Raw genomic sequence first — 17,165 nt, forward strand, 5'->3', positions numbered from 1 at the left:
ATAGTTTCATAGTCATTAGTAGATTCCTAATTCCAGATACTTCTTATTGAATTCAAGTTCCACCATTGCCAGGGTGGGATTTGAACACAGGTCCCCAAAACATTAGCTGAGTTTCTGGATTAATAGTCTAGCAATAATGCCACTAGGCCATTGTCTCTCTGTAGTTGGAATTGCCTTTGAGATTTTATGGATAGCATATACACATGGGCAATTTTCCACATTGTAGCTATATTGGAATAGCTTGGCTAGAAGCATGGCCAGTTCTGGAGCATAAGTTTTAACCTGGTTGAAACATTGTCAGGTATCCTTTGTTGTATTCGCTGTGGTTAGTTAGTTCATGTTATAGCATGAAATGAATCAAATTGGTTGAAGACTGGTGCCTCTGTTGCCGGAGAGCTGAGGAGTGCATTATCCACTTGTCCTTGAAGATGATTGCAGATGCTTCAGCTTGGTCTTGTGCACAAACAGGCCGGTTAGCTTAACGTCTGTAGTTGGGAAAATGCTAGAATCCATCATTAAAGAAGAAATAACAGGACACCTGGTAAAGAGTGGTTCGATCAGGCAGACGCAGCATGGATTCATGAAGGGAAAGTCGTGTTTGACGAACTTACTGGATTTTTATGAAGATGTAATGAGTGTGGTTGACAGAGGGGAACCGGTGGATGTGGTGTTTTTAGATTTCCAGAAGGTGTTCGATAAGGTGCCTCACAAAAGGCTGCTGCAGAAGGTTAAGGTACACGGAGTTGAGGGTAAAGTGTTAGTGTGGATTGGGGATTGGCTATCTAACAGGAAGCAGAGAGTTGGAATAAATGGGTGCTTTTTTGGTTGGCAGTTGGTGACTAGTGGCGTGCCGCAGGGATCGGTGCTGGGGCCTCAACTGTTTACCATATACATAGATGATCTGGAGAAGGGGACCGAGTGTAGGGTAACAAAGTTTGCTGATGACACGAAGATGAGTGGGAAAGCGAATTGCATGGAGGATACGGAAAGTCTACAGAGAGATTTGGATAGGTTGAGTGAGTGGGCGAGGATCTGGCAGATGGAGTATAACGTTGGCAAGTGTGAGGTTATCCACTTTGGAAGGAATCATTGTAAAATGGACTGTTATTTAAATGGTGGTAAATTACAAAATGCTACTGCGCAGAGGAACCTGGGGGTCCTTGTGCATGAATAGCAAAATGTCAGTTTGCAGGTGTAGCAGGTGATCAAGAAGGCAAATGGAATGTTGGCCTTTATCGCGAGGGGGATGGAATATAAAAGCAGGGAGGTCTTGCTGCAATTGTACAGGGTACCGGTGAGGCCACAACTAGTATACTGTGTGCAATTTTGGTCCCCTTATTTGCGAAAGGATATATTGGCCTTAGACGGGGTGCAGAGAAGGTTCACCAGGTTGATACCGGAGATGAGGGGGTTAGCTTATGAAGACAGATTGAGTACATTAGGCCTGTACTTGTTGGAGTTTAGAAGGCTGAGGGGTATTCTTATAGAGACATATAAGATAATGAAGGGGCTAGATAGGGTAGAGGCAGAGAAATTCTTTCCACTTAGAAAGGAAACAAGAACTAGAGGACGCAGCCTCAAAATAAGGGGGAGCCAGTTTAGAACAGAGTTGAGGAGGAACAACTTCTCTCAGAGGGTAGTGAATCTCTGGGATTCTCTGCTCATTGAAGCAGTGGAGGCTACTTCGTTGAATTTGATTAAGTCACAGGTAGATAGATTTCTGATCAATAAGGGAATAAAGGGTTATGGGGGCAGGCGGGTAAGCGGAACTGAACCACTACAAGATCAGCCATGATCTTATTGAATGGCGGGGCAGGCTCGAGGGGCATGGTGGCCTACTTCTGCTCCTATTTCTTATGTTCTTATATCATTGAGGAAGGGAATGTTTATGGAGCTATCTTTTTACAGTCGTTGTTTATATTGCCCATTACCATTGAAACTGGTTGTGGCAGGACGTCAGAGCTTTAATCTGATTTGTTGGCTATTAGATTATTTACTGGGTATAACAGGGGTGGTCAAACTTCTTGTATGCATGGCTACATCTGGGGATGTAAATATGAATTGCTCTTTTGTCCCATTTTTGGATGATGGCTGCAATGAATGGCGCATATTTTTGTAAGCCGTAAGTGCTCAAGAATTGAACAATTAAAATTATGATAAAACATCGCTACAAATATACATAAAACCTTTATTATTACAATAATTACTATCTTAACTGTGCAAAATAATAATTACACATATCCTATTTCACATGCCATCTTTCAAGGATATCAAAAAAAGGACCAGAAGTGGACCATTTGACCACATGAGCCTGCTCATCCATTTATTAAGCTCATGACAGACCACATTACGGCCTTAACTCCACTTGTCTGCCTGCAAAACTTTTTACTCCCTCATAGATCAAAAATCTGCCTCAATACAACCTTGAATACATTCAGTGACCCAGCTTCCAATACTTTGTGCTATGGAATTCCAGAGAGTTATGACCTCTGAGAGACATTTCTCCTCACCTCCCTCTTAAATGGGAGATCCTTTACTTTGAAACTGTCCCTTATTTCTAGATTCTCCTACAAATAGAAACATCTTCTTAACCATCTATCCTGTCAAACACTCAGAATTTTCGCTAAAGTTGCCTCATTGATCTAAATTCCAATGAGCCTAGAACCTCTATGGTGCAGAAGAAGGCTATTTGGAGTACTGAGCCTGCACTGACAACAATCCCATCGAAGCCCGGCCCCTGCAACCCCATATATTTACGCTAGTCTCCCTGACACTTGGGGACAATTTACCATGGCCAACCCACCTAACCTGCATATCTTTAGAATGTGGGAGGAAACTGGAGCACCCAGAGGAAACCCACACAGACATGGGGAGGACATGCCAACTCCACACAGACAATCACCTGAGGCCAGAATTGAACCCGGGTCCCTGGCACTGTGAGACAACAGTGCTGACCACTCTGCCACCGTGCAGCCTGTATAGACACAACTTGCTCAACCTTTCCTTATAAAGCAATTCCTTCCTGCCAGGTCTCAACCTAATGAACTTTCAATAAACTGCCTGCAATGCAAGACCATCCTTTCTTAAGTGAGACGAAAACTGTTTGCAGTATAGTTGTGGTTTCACTAATACTCTGTGCAGTTGTAACAAGTCCCCCCTACTTCTATACTCCATTCCTCTTGCACTAAAATCTAATATTCAATTTGCATTCCTAATTATTTGCTGCACCTCTGTACCATTCATGTATGAGGGTTTCTCACCTTGAAAATCACACATTAGGTTTATCATGTTGTGACATGTTTATTACAAGCCCCCTATTTCCCTTGACTTGTACTCTTTCCTACAATATAGCTATTGTTGACGGGGCTTAGTGGTTGTGAGTCTATAAATCATCCCATTAGTGACTTATTTCTTCATTATTGCTTATTTCCACCCAAAATGATTCTACAGCTTCACTTCTAAGCCAAGATAATTTCACACCACTACTAACCTCATCCTTTGTTAACAGAGATATCCAATTTCTGTTTTCTTTCTTTCTACCCTCAACTACTCTTGAATATTCAGTTCCCAACTTTGGTTACCTTGTAGCTATATCTCTATAATGGCTATTTTAAGATAGTAAGAAGTCTCACAACAACAGGTTAAAGTCCAGCACTAGCTCTCAGAGTCTCAGGCTCTTTCATCAGGTGAGTGAGGACTTGTATTCACAAACAGGGCATATGCAGACACAAACTCAATTTACAAGATAATGTACAGATAATCAAGTCTTAAAGATACAGACAATGTGAGTGGAGAGAGAGCCAAGCACAGCTTAGAGGTGTGTATTGTCTCCAGCCAGGGCAGTTAGTGAGATTTTGAAGCCCAGGCAAGTCATCGGGGTTACAGATAGTGTGACACGAACTCAAGATCCCGGTTGACGCTATCCTCGTGTGTGTGGAACTTGGCTATCAGTTCCTGGTGTGGATACGCCAGCGTTGGACTGGGGTAAACACAGTAAAAAGTCTGACAACACCAGGTTTAAGTCCAACCGATTTATTTGTTAGTAAATTATTTGATAGTGAATTTACTATCAAATAAATCGGTTGGACTTAAACCTGGCGTTGTCAGACTTTTTACTATCAGTTCCTGCTCAGCAATTCTGCATTGTCGTGTATTGTGAAGGCAGCCTTGGAGAATATTTACCTGAAGATCAGAGGCTGAATGCCCATGATTGCTGAAGTGTTCTCTGACTGGAAAGGAACACATCTGCCTTGTGATTGTCGAGCAGTGTTCATTCATCTGTTGTCGTAGCGCCAGCATGGTCTCCCCAGTGTACCATGCCTCGGGACATCCTTTCCTGCAGCATATCAGATAGATAACGTTGGCTGAATCGCAAGAGTGTGCACCGTGTACCTAGTGGATGATGTTCTCACGCAAGATGATGGCATCTGTGTCGATGATTTGGCACGCCTTGCAGAAGTTGCTGTGGCAGGGTTGCATGGTGTCACTGTTCCCCTGAAAGCTGGGTAGTTTGCTGCGGTCAATGATCTGTTTGAGATTGTACGGTTGTTTGAAGGCAAGAAGTGGGCAAGTGGGGATGGCCTCGGCAAGATGTTCGTCGTCTTCAATGACATGTTAAAGGCTCCGGAGAAGATGTTCATAGCTTCTCCACTCCGGAGAAGCACTGGATGATGAAGGGAACTCTGTCCAGTGTGTCCCGTGTTTGCCTTCTGAGGAGGCCATCCCCACACCCCTACTTCTTGCCTTCAAACAACCGCACAACCTCAAACAGATCATTGCAGCAAATTACTCAGCCTCCAGGAGAACAGTGACCATGACACCACACGAGCCTGTCACAGCAACCTCTGCAAGACGTACCGGATCATCAACACAGATGTCATCATCTCACGTGAGAACACCATCCACCAGGTACATAGTACATAATGTTGGCGGAGTCTTAAGAGTGTCTACCTGACATGCTGCAAGAAAGGATGTCCTGAGGCTTGGTACGCTGGAGAGACTGTGCAGAAGCTACAAATAAATGAACACAACTCAACAATCACCAGGCAGGAGTGTTCCCTTCCACTTCAGCAGTCATGAGCATTCAGTCTGTGATTTTTGGGTAAGCGTTCTCCAAGGCGGCCTTCACAACACACGACAATGCAGAATCGCTGAGCAGAAACTGATTTTTTTTTAAAAACTTTATTCCAATCCAATCAAGTCAAATTAAACCCAATTCAGAGTCCCAACAAGTTGGGACATTCCCGATCCAAGCTGACAAGACAGGGCTCTCACCTCCTGTCTTGGGCTTGATCTACATGATCCAAGCTGACTGGAGTAGGTGTAGCTCCGCCTCCAGGGCTTGATCTTATTTGCATCTTAGCCAAATGGCCGAGATGCCGCTTTTAAAAAATTGCTTCAAATGAAGCTGAAATGTAACCTAATGACTTCAACCAAGTGCAGCATGTCGATACTACACTTGATCTTAGCCAAAAGGCCGAGAAGCGATAGCCAAGTTCCGCACACATGAGAATGGCCTCAACGGGGATCTTGGTACCATGTCACACTCTATAACCCGTACGATTTGCCTGAGCCTGCAAAATCTCACTAACTGTCCTGGCTGGAGCCAATACTCTTTAACCTGCGCTTGGTCCTCTGTCCACTCACATTAAGACTTGATTATCTGTAAAGACTCACATTCCAACCATTATCTTGTAAATTGAGTTTGTGTCTCAATATGCCCTGTTTGTGAACACAAGTCCTTGTTCACCTGATGAAGGAGCCTGAAACTCCGAAAGCTAGTGCCAAATAAGCCTGTTAGACTTTAACCTGGTATTGTGAGACTTCTTACTGTGCTTACCCCAATCCAACATCCACATCTCCACCCTATATCATAAGATACCCATATATTTCTGTTTGTGCTATCAGTTCATCCGCTTTGTTGCAAATACTGTGTGCATTCAGATAGAGAGTGTTTAATTCTGTCTTTTTTGGCATTTTTCCCTACCCTCATTCTATTTGCTAGTGCGGTCTTAGTTTGTTCACTCTCCCTTTCTGTCACACTCTGATTATTATTTTGGTATTGCTATTCTACACAATGCCTCGTCCTTTAACTTTGTACCATAACCCCTTGCTATTTAGTTAAATGGAAATGATGCAGCTGTTAACTGCATCAAAGTCCCATTTCATTTGTGTTATGGAAATCTGCAATAAGGAGCTGCAGTACTGGTTGGTTAACTGGAATCTGTAGTGAGTTTTATACACTTCAATTGGGAAAGTGTTTCTTCCTGCAGATAGGTAAAAGTGAACAAAACCAGGATTTTCTGTGCCACTTTGTGGACATTTGGGAACATACAATCCAGAAAAACTGGATGGATTTTATGGTTCCTTGAAAGTGGTATGTTAAAAAAAAGTCTGTATGTTAGCCGCTGTTATGTTTTTGCATTCTCTGAGCTTGCAGTATACTTGTAGCACTACACTGATAAGCAGTTTATAAGAACCTTGGTCTTTTTTGCCCTGTGATCACAGTATGTTGAGGAAACATTGGATTGCAGCAAGAAAAGGTTAATTAAAGCAAGAAATGAAGCCAGAAAATGGATGCAGAGAGATACAGTCAGCCATGTCTCTACATGACAGCCAAATAGCATTTAATGTTCTGACCTAATCATGCATTTGAATCTACATGTCATCTGGAAGGTGGCATCTCTGGAGGTGCCACACAACTTCAGCCTTGATTTCTATGCTCAAGTTCTGTAGCATAACTTGAAACTGTCTGATTCAGAGACAAGATTGCCACCAACTGAGCCACAGCTGTAATGGGATTCCTGTTTTTGCATCCACCTTTGCGAATGTGTAGCAATGTTAAAAATGTATAGCATGTCAGCGTCAAAGGGGGAAGATTTGTTGAAAGATCACCAAGATTGCTTATGGAGACCTTCAGTCATACGTATCTTGGGTCTTGCTATGTTATCGCAGCATTTATGCTTCTGTATTTCAATCTTGTATCCACCAGTAGAATTATAGATCAGGTTTTTACAGGCTCGACATTTCTGCTGCCCTTTGATTCTTTTGTCAATTACGTTCATTTTGTGCCTCTGGTTAACAAATATTCTGCCACTAGAAACAGTTTTTCATTATTTGACTAGTCCAGCACCCATAATGTTTTGAACGGGTCCGTTAAATTTACCTTTAACGTTCTCTACTCTAATGAGAAGACCACAGCTCCAATATCTCCACACTTAACTAAAGTTCCCCATCCCTGGTAACACTATAATTGTGCACATAAAAAGATTGAAATGATGTACATAAAGATGCAAGATTTATTAATATAGATATACAACCATTCTAGGGTGTAAAGGTACTCTTCAGTGCATTACAGTTACAGTGCAGATTGAAAGTCCCAGGTTAACACCCTGGCGTGTGCTGATCTAAACAAGGAGAGCAGCAAGTGTGCTTTGATTTGATTTATTATTGTCAGATGCATTAGTATACAGTGAAAGGCATTGTTTCTTGCATGCTGTACAGGTAAAGCATACCATTCATAGAGAAGGAAAGGAGAGAGTGCAGAATGTGGTGTTACAGTCATAGCTAGGATGTAGAGAAAGATAACTTCGTGTGAGATAGGTCCAAACAAAAGTCTGATGGCACCAGAGAAGAAACTGTTCTTGAGTTGGTTGGTACGTGACCTCAGACTTTTGTACCTTTTTCCCGACTGTAGAAGGTGGAAGAGAGTATGTCCAGGGTGCGTGGGATCCTTAATTATGCTGGCTGCTTTTCCAAGGCAGAGGGAAATGTAGACAGATTCAATGGATGGGAAGCTGGCTTGTGTGATGGACTGGGCTCCATTAATGATCCTTTGTAGATTCTTGCGGTCTGGGGCAGAGCAGGAATCATACCAAACTGTGATACAACCAGAAAGAATGCTTTCTATGATGTATCTGTAAAAATTGGTGAGAGTAGCAGACGTGCCAAATTTCCTTATTTTTCTGAGAAAGCAGAGGTGTTGGGGGCTTTCTTAACTATAGTATTGGCATGGGGGAGTCAGGACAGGTTGTTGGTGAGCTGGACACCTAAAAACTTGAAGCTCTTGACCATTTAGATAGGGTGGATGGTGATAGCCTGTTTCCTCGGATGGAGAAATCTAGCACGAGGGGGCATGGCTTTAAATTAAGGGGGGGTAGTTATAGGACGGATGTCAGGGGTAGGTTCTTTACCCAGAGGGTGGTGAGGGACTGGAATGCCCTGCCTGCTGCAGTTGTAAATGCGCCTAGTTTGGGGGCGTTTAAGAGATTGGTGGATAGGTTTATGGACGAAAAAGGAGTGGTTTAGATTAGTGGGTCAATGTTTTTTTTTTAAAAATAAGACTGGTCGGCGCAACATTGTGGGCCGAAGGGCCTGTTCCGCGCTGTAATGTTCTATGTTCTATGTTCTATGTTCTATTTCTACTTTGTCCCCATTGATGTAGACAGGGGCATGTTCTCCTTTTACGCTTCCTGAAGTCGATGACTTTCTCCTTCGTTTTGCTGACATTGAGGGAGAGATTATTGCTGTTGCACCAGTTCACCAGATTCTCTATCTCATTCCTGTACTCTGTCTCGTCATTGTTTGACATCACTACGGTGGTGTCAGCAGCAAACTTGAAAATCGAGTTGGAGGGGAATTTGGCCACGCGTCATAGGTGTATAAGGAGTATAGAAGCAGGCTGAGGACACAGCCTCATGGGGCACCTGTGTTGAGGATGATTGTGGAGGAGTTGCTTGCCCATCCTTACTAATTGCAGTCTATGGGTTAGGAAATTCAAGATCCAGTCGCATATGGAGGAACTGAGCCCCAGGCCACAGAGTTTGCAGATGAGTTTTGTAGAAATAATGGTGTTGGAGGCTGAGCTGTAGTCAATGAATAGATGTCTGATATACGTGTCTTCTTTATCTGAGGAAAGCTGTACTGCTTTCCTCCGTATCAGTAGAGGGGCAGGGTAGGAAGGAATGGTGGTTACACCTGTTTGAAAGTGCCATTGCTTCGCTATAGAACAGGGGATGATTAGGGTGCCAAGTAGCCTGCCAACAATCACTGAGAGGGTGGCTGAACAAAAAAGGTACTGACGCCTACCAGTGCCGATGGCACCAAACCTCAGGCAGAATCAGCACCTTTAGGCGAGGAAATCAGAAAATTGGGGAAACAAAACTATCTTCAAAAATTAACTTAACTTTTTGAAAGAGTTTTAAACCTACATGAAGTTAAATCAAAATGGCAATAATTTAGCAAGTAATCTTGAATGCATCTTATCTTCTGCTACTCTCCCTGTTCCTCCAAATGCCATATCAAATATGAGCAGAAATAGACCACTCAGCTCCTCAAGCCTGCTTCGCCACTTGATAAGATCATGGCTAATCTTCAGTGTTTCAATTTCTGCGTTCCTTCTACCCCAGATAACGATGATTCCCTTACCAACAAGAATCAATCTACCTCTGACTTAAAAATATTCAACGAACCCGCCTCCACTGCCGTCTCAGCCAGCGGGTTCCAAAGTTGCACGACCCTCAAAGAGAAAGAATTCTCCTCCTCTTTGTCCCTAAAAGGGTGACTCCTAATTTTAAAACAGTGCCCTCTGGTTCTCGACTCACCCACTTGAGGAAACATCCTTTCTATGCCCACCTTGTCAGGACCATTCAGGATCTCTGTACTTCAGTCAAGTGATGCCTCATTCTTCTAAGCTGCAGTGGAAACCAGCCCAGTCTGTCCTACCTTTCCTCATAAGACAGTCTGCTCATTCCAGTAAACCTCCTCTGAACCACCTCAGCCATGCATTTCCATCCTTTAAATAAGGAGGCCAAAATCACACAGTATTTGAGACGTGGTCTCACTAGTGCCCTGTATAACTGAAGCACAAAATGCTTGCTTTTATGTTAATTCTTCTCGTAAAAAAGGGTGGCATTCCATTAATTTTCTTAATTACTTGCTGAACCCATTTTTTGTGACTCATGCACTAGAACACCTGGATTCCTCTGCACCTCAAAATTCTGTACGTTTTCTCTGTTTAAGTCATACTCTGCTTTTTTATTCTTCTTGCCAAAGTGAACAACTTCATATTTTCCCACATTATACAGTATCTGCCAGATTTTTGCCCATTCACTCAACCTATCTATATCCACCTGCAATCTCGCAATGTCCTCTTCATCACACATTTTCCTACCAATCTTTCTGACATCGCAAATTTAGCTACCATGCCTTCACTGCCCTCATCTAAGTCATTGATATAAATGGTAAAAAGTTGAAGCTTCAGCACAGAGCACAGCGGGACTTGACTTGTCACATCCTGCCAAGGCGGCACAGTGGGTAGCACTGCTGCATCACAGCTCCAGGGTCCTGGGTTCCATTCCTGGCTCGTGTCACTGTCTGTGTGGAGTTTGCACATTCTCCTTGTGTCTGCGTGGGTTTCCTCCGGGTACTCCAGTTTTCTCCCACAGTCCAAAAATGTGCGGGTTAGGTTGATTGGCCATGCTAAAATTGCCCTTAGTGTCCAGGGATGCAGAGGTTAGTGGGATTAGTGGGTATAATATGTAGGGATATGGGGGTAGGGCCTGGGTGGGATTGTGTTCGGTGCAGACTCGATGGACTGAAGGGCCTCATTCTGCACTGTAGAGTTCAATGACTCTATGAAGTATTTATGCATAATCTGTCTTTTGTTAGCCAGTTAATCTTCTATCCATGCTCACCAACCCTCACCCTCTGTTATAAGCTTTCATTTTCCACAATAACCTTTGATGAAGTACTTGATCAAATGCCTTTTGGAACTCCAAGTGCAGCATGTCTGCAAACCCCTCTTTATCTACAGTGCAAGTTACTCCTTTAAAGAATTCCAATAAATTGGATAAACATGATTTCCCTTTCACAAAACCCTGCTGACTCTTCCCGATTACCTTGCATTTGTTTAAGTGTCCAGCTATAATCTCCTTAATGATTGATTCTAACACCTTTTGTGTGGTAGATGTCAAGCTAACTGTCCTATAGTTTTCTTTTTTCTGCTTCATTCCCTCTTGAGGAGAGAATAGTTGCTACTTTCCAGTCTAATGGACCTTCTCCAGAATCTGGCGAATTTTGAAAAATTACCATTACATACCTACTGCCTTATTAGCTATCTCTTTTAAGACCCTAGAATGAAGTCTATCAGGACCTGGAGACTTGTCAGTAAGCAGTTCCATCACTTCACTCAGACAACTGATTGTAATTTCACCAAATCCCCCTTTCCCTTCTACTTGATTTACTGGAATGTTTGTTGCATGCTCAATAGTGAAGACAGATCAAAATATTGGGTTAATTTCATCCATGTTTCCTTATTTTTGACCGTTACCTTTCCATTGTTGCTCTCTAGAGGACCAACACTCTACTTACTTCTGTTTATTAAATACCTGGAGAAACTCTTACCATCTGTTTTTACATTTCTAGCTAGTTCTGTCTCATACTCTAATTTCATCCTCCTGACTAACTTTATCGTCATTCTCTGCTGTTCTTTATATTCTGACCAATCCCTGACCTGCCTTCACCTTCGTGCAGCTGTATCCTTTTTTCTTAAGTTTGATGTTTTCCTGAACTTCTTTAGTCTACCACGGATGCTGAGTGCTGCCCTTAAGAGTTTTTCTTTATAGCGGAGTATATTTAGGTATTTGTATTATTGATGTCTCCCCTAACCTAGTGTTCCAGTTCATTCCACTAGCTGAGCTTTCATGCCCATGTGGTTCCCTTGTTTCATAAAATCCCTACATTGCAGGAGGAGGCCATTTGGCCCATCGAGTCTGCACTGACCACAATCCCACCCAGGTCCTATCCCCATAATCCCATATATTTACTCTAGCTAGTCTCCTCCCACTAAGGGGCAATTTAGCATGGCCAATCCAGCTAACTCTTTGGACTGTGTGAGGAAACCAGAGCACCTGGAGGAAACTTGACATAGACACAGAGAGAATGTTCAAGCTCCACACACTGACGAAAACTGGGAATTGAATCCGGGCCCCTGGTGCTGTGAGGCAGCAGCACTACTGTGCCACCGTGCCACCCATACTGTATGAAAGCAACATTTCTGCAAACAACAGGAGAGCAGACCATGTTAAAATATTGTGTAATGTGATAGGAATAACTCACGATCTCAGAGTGAAGGAATCCCAAGGTAACAATGACCACGTTATGATTTAATTTTACATCCAGTTTGAAAGTCTAAGACTAGTATTTTAAACTTAAACCAGTGTGCTTCCTATGACCATTTTACTATGGTGAAGATGCGATGTGCTACAACAACAACTTATCTTTCTATCACACCTTTAACCTTATTAGCGAAACTATATGAAACACTAATGTGTGTCTTGCTTTGATGCACTTTCTGAATCACTCTCAAAGGCATTGTTACGGAATCATTTGCACCATGACCCACGTGATTAGACAAAATGATCAGCTTCATGAATGCTCTACGAAGTACCAGGGTGGCAATGGAATGATCTTCAGCTCTTTATTTACATGGCACAGTGCTTTAAACACATTCAAACACATTCAACACTACAGCAAAGTAAACAACTCATTCATAATGCCAAAATTTTTCTTTCAAGGACAAAGGAATATAGCAACAGAACTGTGCATTCAGCCCTTCAAACTTGTTCTGCTATTCAATTAGATTGTGACTGATCTGTAACTCAACTTCACCCATGTTTGCTCAATATCCCTTAATACAATTGTCAAAAGTCCATTTCAGTTTTGAATTTTCCCAGTTAACCTAGCCTCAACAGGTTTTTGGAGGTGTTTCAGATTTCCCTTTGTATGAAAGATTGCTTCCCAACAGCGGCTAGTTTTAATGAGTGCTCATTCTAATTTGGTTTAAGCTAACCATGGAAAAGTTCAAGGAACCAGTAAGTGTCAAAATAACTAATTAGGCAGAAGGCCAAATGGATATTACCAAAATAAATTGGGATCAAAGATTGGCAGGCAAAATTGTGATTAGCTGCAGTCAACATTGCTGCCTCACAGTGCCAACAACCCAGGTTTGATTCCAGCCTTGGGTAACTGTTCAAACTCCTATTCTCCCACTGTTTGCATGGGTTTCCTCCTGGTGTCTGGTTTCTTCCCAAAGTTCAAAGATATGCAGGTTAGGTGGATTGGCCAGACTAAATTGCCCCTTAGTGTTCCAAAATGTATAGGTTAGCAGAATTAGTAGAGTAAATATGTTGAGTTACAGGGTTAGGGAATGGTTAAGAAACTCTGTCAGAGAGTCAGTGCAGACTCAATGGACCAAATGGTCTCCTTTTGCACTGCAGAGATTCTGTTATAAAAGAACAATTGGCTTTTAAAAAGCAGATGGTTCTGCTGTAGCAGATATGGATTGCGATGAGCCTCCCCTGGATAACAAAGAGATAGGAAGAAAGATAAAGCAGAAAAAGGGTATATATTGCAGATGTCAAATTTATTATACAAGTAGGAGGCTGAATATTGAAGGTGCTGAGAGGAAGTGGAAAAAGAGGAGCAAAGAGGGTGAGAGAAGAAACTGGCAGCTAACTTTAAAAAAGGAATCTAGAAGTCATATAAATAATAAAAAAAGGTAAAAAAATTAGTGGAACTAGCTGGGGACCAAAGGAGATTTACTCATGAAGGCAAAGGGCATGGCTGAGATAATAAATGAATACTTTGTATCTGTAATTAGCAAGAAAGAGGATGCTGCACAATTCATAACAGAAGAAGAGGTAGTTGAAATACTAGATGGGCTAAAAATTGACTCAAGAAGACAATACAAGACTGGCTAAGAGTTGCCAGGACCAAATGAGGTAAAGGAAGAAATTGCAGAGGCAGTGACCATGATCTTCCATCCTTCTGAGATATGGGGTGCATTCACAGGGTTAGAGAATTGCAAATATTACACCCTTTTTTGAAAAATGGTGTAAGGATAGGCCCAGATAGTCAGTTTAATCTCTGGTCGTAAAACCTTTTGAAATGATAACTGGGACAAATGTGGATTAATTAACGAAAGCCAGCATAGATTTATTAAGTGCAAATCACATTTAGCTTAAAAACTAAATCTGGCACCATCTGTGGAGAGAGAAACAAAGTCATGTTGCAAGTCTATTGACCCTTCTATGTTTAATTAGCTTGCTTGGGTTTTTGGAAGTTGTTACAGAGTTGATGAGGATAATGTGGTTGATGTGGTGTGCATGGATTAGGTGCCACTTAACAGGCTTTTTAACAGAACTAAACTCTTGAACTGAATGGGACAGTGGCAGCATTGATACAAAGTTGGCTGAATGACATAAAACAAGAGCAGTGGTGAAGGTTGTTTTTCAAAGTGCTGCAAAACCGATAGGCTGGAACTTTCCAGCCAGTCATGCCAGTGGGATTGTCTGGTCCAGCCATCCAAACCATGGCTTTCCTGGCAGCAAGAGGTGCATTCAATGGGAAACTCTGTTGACAACTGTTGGTCTAGGAGATCCTACCACCAGCCAAAGGTAAGTTGCCTGCAGCCACTGCAGTGGGTTGTGTAATAAATCCCACGCACAGTGTCATTTCCCAAGAGTCTTTATGAAGCCCACTGTTATTCTGGATCTGGATTAATTACCTAGACTTGGTATGCAGGGCAAAATTTCAAATATGCAGATGACATAAAATTCGCAAGCATTGTGAAATATGAGGAGAAAGTTAGACCTAAAAGGACAGGGCAGGAACGTGGCTTATGAAGTTGAATAAAGTTTATTTATTAGTCACAAGTAAGGCTTACATTAACACTGCATAAAGTTATTGTAAAATTCCTCTAGTTGGCACACTCTGGCGCCCTGTTTGGGTCAATGCACCTAACCAGCACACCTTTTAGATTGTGGGAGGAAACCAGAGCACCCAGAGGGGAAACACGCAGACATGGGGAGAACGTACAAATTCCACACAGACAGTGACCCAAGCTGGGAATTCAACCCAGGTCCCTGATGCAGCAGTGCTCTCCACTGTACCACTGTGCTGCCCGTTGCAGAAAGGTGATGCATTTTGGGAAGAAGGAAAAGGGGAGTTGATATGAAATAAAGGGTACAATTCCAAAGGGTTTCAGAAGCAGAGGGATCTGAGATTATAAATGCACAAACTGCTGAATTTGAGCGGTTGAAAAAACAGTCAATAAAGCATTTGGGATTCTGGGCTTTATACATAGGATAGTAGAGCACAGTACAGGCCCTTCGGCCCTCGATGTTGTGCCAAGTGATGTTCGAACCCAAGATCAAGCTATCCCACTCCTAATCATTCTGGTGCGCTTGCTCCGTGTGCCTATCCAATAACCGCTTGAAAGTTTCCAACTCCACTGTCACAGCAGGCAGTATATTCCACACCCAACCACCCTCTGAGTAAAGAACCTACCTCGGACATCCCTCCTATATCTCCCCCCATGAACCTTATAGTTATGCCCTCTAGTATCAGCTACATCCACCTGACAAAATAGTCTCTGAACGTCCACTCTATCTATCCCCCATTAAGTTGCCTCTCATCCTCCTCCGCTCTAAAGAGAAAAGCCCCAGCTTCTTCAAACTTCCATCATAAGACCCACCCTCCAAACCAGGCAGCATCCTGGTAAATCTACTCTGCACTCTCTCCAGTGCTTACACATCCTTCTTATAGTGAGGTGACCAGAATGGCACACAATATTCCAAATGTGGTCTCATCAAGCTCCTGTTTGGTTGCAGCATAACCCCATGGCTCTTAAATTCAAAGCCCCTTTTAATAAACGCTAACACACTATCAGCCTTCTTCATGGCTCTATCCACATGAGTGGTAACCTTGAGAGATCTGTAGATGTGAACCCCAAGATCTCTCTGTTCCTCCACATTCCTCAGAACCCTGCCGTTGACCCTGTAATCCGCATTCAAATTTGTCCTACCAAAATGAATCACCTCGCGCTTATCAGAGTTAAACTCCATTTGCCACTTTTCGGCCAAGCTCTGCATCCTATCAGTAACTCTTTGCAGCCTACAAGAGCCCTCCACCTCATCCACTACTCCATCAATTTTGGTGTCATCAGCAAATTTTCTAACCCATCCTTCAGCCCTCCTCTTCCAAGTCATTGATAAAAATCACAAATAGCAGAGGACCCAGCACTGATCCCTGTGGTACACCGCTGGTAACTGGCCTCCAGTCTAAAAATTTTCCCTCCACCACTACGCTCTGTCTTCTATGAGACGGCCAGTTACTTATCCAGTCGGCAAAATTTTCTTACTCTTTTCATGAGCCTACCATGGGGAATCTTATCAAACGCCTTACTAAAATCCACGTATACGACATCAACTGCTTTACCTTCGTCCACACACTTAGTTACCTCCTCAAAGAATTCAATCAAATTTGAGAAGCAGGACTTAGCCCTCATAATCCATGCTGACTATCCCGGATTAAGCTGCATCTTTCCAAATGGTCATAAATTCTATACCTCAGGACCTTTTCCATCAACTTACTGACCACCGAAGTAAGACTAACAGGCTTATAATTACCAGTGTCATTCCTATTTCCTTTCTTGAAGAGAGGAACAACATTCACCACTCTCCAGTCCTCTGGCACAATCCCCGTGAGGACCCAAAGATCAAAGCTAAAGGCTCCACAATCTCATCCCTAGCCTCCCAAAGTATCCTAGGATGTATCCCACCTGGCCCAGGAGACTTATTGACCCTCAGGTTTTTCAAAATTGCTAATATACCTTCCCTCAGAACATCTACCTCCTTCATCCTATCAGCCTGTATCACACTCTCATCCTCAAAAACATGGCCCCTCTCCTTAGTGAACACTGAAGAAAAGTATTCATTCAACGCCTCACCTATCTCTTCTGACTCCATGCACAAGTTCCCACTACTATCCTGGACTGGCTCTAACCTCATTGCGGTCATTCTTTTATTTCTCACATAAGAGTAAAAAGCCTTGGGGTTTTCTTTTATCCAACCTGCCCAGGACTTCTCATGCCCCCTCCTATAGCTCTCCTAAGCCCTTTTTTAACTCATTCCCTGCTACTTTGTAACCCTCAAGCAATCCAACTGAACCTTGTTTTCTCATCTTTACATATGCTTCGTTTTTCCTCTTGACAAGACATTCATCCTCCTTTGTGAACCATGGTTCCCTCACTGGGCCGTTTCCTCCTTGCCTGACAGGGACATACCTACCAAGGCATGCAGTATTTGTTCCTTGAACAAGCTCCA

The 17,165-nt window shown here is 42.7% G+C and overlaps 1 protein-coding gene and 1 non-coding gene across 8 annotated transcripts in view; one reads left to right on the forward strand and one right to left on the reverse strand.

The window, feature by feature from the left end:
* rapgef2b (Rap guanine nucleotide exchange factor 2b) overlaps positions 1 to 17,165 on the forward strand; it is a 438,644-nt gene that overhangs the window by 246,830 nt on the left and 174,649 nt on the right. The window lies entirely within an intron of this gene.
* LOC145351399 (U2 spliceosomal RNA) lies at positions 5,296 to 5,488 on the reverse strand. Its single transcript, XR_013888394.1, has one exon. It is a non-coding gene; the product is annotated as a U2 spliceosomal RNA (small nuclear RNA).

This window comes from Carcharhinus amblyrhynchos, chromosome 1 (assembly GCF_965287045.1).
Source record: "Carcharhinus amblyrhynchos chromosome 1, sCarAmb.v2.hapA, whole genome shotgun sequence".
NCBI classification, from domain to species: Eukaryota; Metazoa; Chordata; class Chondrichthyes; order Carcharhiniformes; family Carcharhinidae; genus Carcharhinus; species Carcharhinus amblyrhynchos.